Genomic DNA, 5,324 nt, shown 5'->3' with positions numbered 1-5,324 from the left:
AAACATTTAAGAAGAACATTTTGGAACAATGAGATTTTAGGGTTTTTGCCCTTCTTTTATTTAGGGTTTTGAGGCTTCCAAATTTCCTCAGTTCAAGTTTTCAAAATTTAAACATGATGCAAACACCAGGCAGCACCAGAAGCTAGGGATGTGACAACTCACCCCCACTAAACAAGAATCTCGTCTCGAGATTCAAGCGTAGGGTAAGATGAAGGGGAAACGCAAACTAGTATAATCTTCACGATCCAGGTTGCACTTCGAATGAACGTTGATTCGATCATCATCATTGTCTCGAAGTCTTGCTCTGAGAAATCCTGCCAACATGACATGGAGAGAAGAAGGAGACTCTAGAAGGGTCGATCTTCTCGAAGATCGAACAACTCAGGATTAACTCACGGAATGAGACATAGCAACCTCTCTCGAGCGGAGACACTAAACATACATCCATGGGAATGGAGTGAAGAAGATGACGAAGGTTCACTAGGTAGACAACAATTTCACGCTTAAGAAGGTGGTAATTGATTGTCAACGTAGCGAGGAGTTGAGTTGCCATGATACCACAACGAGGCATCTTAGGGATGGTGACTCGTAGATATATCCCCTTAAGTGGCAAAAAGAATTACCTTTGATTCAGAGATCATTGAAACTCTTTAAACCAGCCTAAGGCAATTCTCGAGCAATCGTTTGGAGGGGGTCGGTAGAATAGCATACTCGGACTTGGATGATGTGGATTACCTTGTTGAAGACAACACAAGGGATAATTTTTCTTACCACCGGAAATGGAAGAGACCCATGGTAGAATGGCACATTGGTGGTGCAAGCTGGGAACAAAATGCAAATGCTGGGAATGATTCTGGTAACTGGGGAAGAACCCAACAATAGAGAGTGAATTCACTGTTTGAAAAGGTCATAGCATTGCCGAGGAAACTGAGAGCACTATACAGTTAATGTCGACGATCAAACCTAGCACTTGCGCGTGCTCTCAAGAACTTGAGCATTTCCATAATCATCAAGATTTTACCAATATCCGTGTCAAGGATCCTGGCGACACAACTTACTACCATGATGAATGATGATGGATGATGCAGATGCAAAGGAAGATAACACTTTCTCAGATTTCACCCTTGGCGGGGCCAATGAAATAAAATCTGGATGATCGACCGAGAGACATTTAGCACTCCGCTTCTAATGTTCTCCTTGATGTGCTAGCGTAATCCATAGATAATTATGGTTTGATATCTAGAACATCAAGTAAAAGGTCGGACTTCGGGAACACGAAAATCATAAGGCACAACTAGGGAGTAAATCCTACGAAGTCCTTATGGGAAGGTGGCCAACTTCTTCAATCAAGATACTACAATAATAGGTCTTCCGGCTGGGTGGTGCTGGCCACGACATCCACTTTACCATTTATCGAGGGACCAATATTATAGTTCTTGGGGAAATGTTCCAACCATCATATCTGCCTGAGATTCAGATCTGGTTGGTGTTAGGATATTCCAGACCCATCGAGTCTAGGAAGAAAAAGAAAGTTTGCAACACAATTCGACGAGATGACGTTGCGAGAATCTCGGGAGATGAACTACGATAGCAAGCTCCAAAACATGAGCTGGTTCTGCTACACACATGTGAACATGTTGTCTCAGTCAAACATTACCACATGGTAGTCTTACAATAAAACACTACCGAGTTCCGGTGGGGAACCATCATCGAGGATATTGAAGTCTTGTGCATGACCTAGGATTAGCACATCAACTCCTTTTCCTTGAACAAATCAATCAGTGGCTTGGTGTGCTACGGAATACATATGGAGTGGAGGTAATTAATCTACCAAACCACAGTATACTTTGCACATGCATGACTGACTTGGGACGATTCCAGAGGAAGCAAAACTAACTTTCTCGAACCCACGGCGGCAACTTACATCAAATGCACGTGAATCAAAGAAAGTCACTTCTTTCATCCAGCATATACTTCATGAACGGAACACGAAGGCATTGCTTACAAAGTTTCCAACACTAGGTTGATGTTCAACATGATTCATGGGGGAGACAAAATGCTGCTGATGGGCTCAACAACAACTCATCGGAATTTCATATCACTGGACTTCCACCATCATGTGAACACGGTGATAGTATTGGTCAGACCAAAAGATGTAATGGTATATGCTCGAGGGATCAACCACGAGTAAGACAACATTACGAATATCGTTGGTACTAATTTGGTTGACGATAGCCCACACTCAAATCAAAGGATTGATAAGACAATAGGTCCAGCAACTGATCACAGGGGCCAATCGATGAAGATATCATCTTTCTTCAACACACACTACACAAGAATATCCCTTTGGAACGAACAAAGTCAGGCAAGCTTTTATCTTCCAACTCTCCAGGTTGTTGTCTAGCTTAACCAACTAGCTCAGGGATATCCAACACAGATTCTTGGAGAAAGGGTGGTTCACAAGAAACCAACTTGATCACGAGCTCAACATAACAGTCAGGAAACAACCCGGTAACACTTCCAAGAAGATATTTGGAAAGTCACGAACCACCGGTATGTTACTAAGCTCGAGAACAATCTTGCTTTTCAGGGCAAGATGACATGATCAAAGGAGCGAGGACTTGACAAAATCCTAACTCATCAATCAAAGAGTGCACCAGGAAATAAGGACTAGGTAGCACAATCAACCTTAGGGTGATGATTCAACAATCAACACGTAAGGATAAGATTATTGTCCATTAGCTACCAAGCAACATAGTTGCTAGGAGTATTGATTTCACACATCACGGTAAACTTGTCGGCATTCCGGTTACAATAACATGGGAACCGAGGAATGAACAATGATGGCAAGAAGTATCACTACATCAAGAATTCACAAGAGCCGGTGCCATTCTCATGAAAATCCTGACATAAAGACGGTAATACTTCAGGGTAGAACAGAATCAAAAGCTGGTTGGCATTTTGATCTGCGGAGCACAATTGCTTTGACCCAATCCTAGATATGGATGAGGTACTGGAGTTTGTTTCTCCTAGTCATTCCGGAATAGAATGGCTTGACGGACCACAAGAGTAATAGGTATCGATGAACGATAGCACGCATACTCTTGACTATCAATTGATAAACAAGGGTCAGAAGACAACGAAAGAGGGACAACTCAAAGGAACATACGATTTTCTGAGTTGTGGATGCATAGATTAGTATGTCGAGCAGAGCTCAACATGTTTCTTCCGGATAACCTATGCAGAAAGGTTGAACTGGCAGAGTCACAATGTAGAATGGAGAACCCATCGAGAGCACTCCTGTTGTGATCTTTTGATCCAACAAACTTCTGCCGTAAGTGGTTCATGGTATTTGGAAGAAGGATATACCACGGACCTCGAGGACTAATGCAAAGGTTACTAATAATCTAAAGGAACTAGCAACACTATCAACATGAGGTAAGTAGGGTGAATCTTGGTTCGAAAACCCAGGAATAGAATACCTACTAACTAGTTGGCATCACATGACGCTTACGAGAATGACGGCCAGAATCATCACACTGGGACACAAATCATGGCTGAATTACTAGATGATCCCCTAAGACACCTAGGGTCATAATACCAGCTCCAACATATATGTCAAGGCAATAAAGTACCTCAACTCACTGATTTGTGTGATTAATCTGACCAAAGGCACATCGGAAACAGAAGGAAGGGATTTGCAAATGCATCGGACTATTTAGAAACCTGGGATGACTCGGACAGCATAACGGCTATAAATGCTCAAAAGGTTTGGAGACATACTACAAAATGGTGGCATAACCACTCAGAAGCACAATATCAAGGTTTCGAGATCAACAATTAACATACGGAAGTAGTAGAAACTGAACTCAAGCTTAAATCCAACAATCTTGTAAGTCTACGGATTAGTAACACGTGATCCTGATAGAAAGAAGAGAAGGCCTAGTTCTTAACCCCGTAGGAAGGATAAGATGACTCAGATCAGAAGGCATGAGATATAAGGAGTAAAAAGAGCCTTACGTTCCCATCCCACAATCAATTCCCTTACATAACTAAAGCATTTCTAGACACAACTTCGACCAGTTTGGCTTGGTAATCCTACAGGCAGTCAAGCTCTGATACCAATGCTGTCAGGACCCCGACTCAATGCCACATCGATCTAGCATGTAACACCTCATATCACTTTGCGGCCTCACGCACGGTATCCCCACGGGTGTCGCCTTACCTCTGCCCGGGACCGTTTGCGTCTTTTGGCACACGTATATGATGGTGTCGCTAGCATCCATATGATAAAGAGCCCGGGCTGACATGGCTAATCGTAAACCCAAAGTGGCACTAACTTACAGGGACAGGCATCCATGACCCAGCATCGAACGTGTCGGTCATCAGCGAGTGAATCCAGGCTGTAGCACTGGGCTAACAGGACTCCGGTGAACCGGGCTGTAGCGGGCTAGCAGGACTCCGGTATCCATCGCGTGACATTTCCCCGAAGGGACAGACACAGGATCGAAGAAGGACACATGTCGGCCAGCCTAAGTGTTCCGGAGCAGTAGCAAGCTACCATGGCTCAGTGGAAACACTAGGAGACATTTCCCGGTAAGAGAGGCTACCAAGGATAAACAACTAGATAGTCAGATCCCACACATACCAAGCATTTCAATAACATACACACAATATGCTCGATATGTGCAAATACAACATGGCATCACAACATGACTCTACGACTCAACTATTTAATCAATAGGCTCCGAGGAGTGAGATATTACAATCATGGGTCTCATGACCCAACAATCAGAGCATACAAGTCAAAGCACAAGCGGAAGCTTAACATGTCTGAGTACAGACAACTATAAATGAAAAAGGCTGAGAAGCCTGACTATCTACCAGATCCTGCCGAGGGCACAAGATCGTAGCTGAGGTAACAAGCTAAACGTCGAAGTCCACACGGTACTACTAGCGAGACTGAAGTCTCTCTGCAAAACATAAAATAGGCAAACGTGAGTACAAATGTACCCAGCAAGACTTACATCAGATCTATCTACATATGCATCATTATCAACAAAGGGGGTGGTGGAGTTTAACTGCAGCAAGCCAGCTTTGACTCGGTGGCTATCCTGAACTACGACAGCAAATAACTCTTTTGAGGTGGTGCACACGAGTCCACATATTCACCATATCAATACACCACTATGGATCCGCTCCCGTCTCCCTACGAGAACGCCATCCATAGCACTCACGCTTATCTTGCGTATTTTAGAGTATCCACTTTCACTTGTCTATGAACTGTACAAGGGGTCCAAGTTTCCATATCCGAGGAATCCGGC

Source organism: Triticum dicoccoides, chromosome 5A (genome assembly GCF_002162155.2).
Source record: "Triticum dicoccoides isolate Atlit2015 ecotype Zavitan chromosome 5A, WEW_v2.0, whole genome shotgun sequence".
Classification (NCBI taxonomy): domain Eukaryota; kingdom Viridiplantae; phylum Streptophyta; class Magnoliopsida; order Poales; family Poaceae; genus Triticum; species Triticum dicoccoides.
This window is presented reverse-complemented; position numbering follows the sequence as displayed.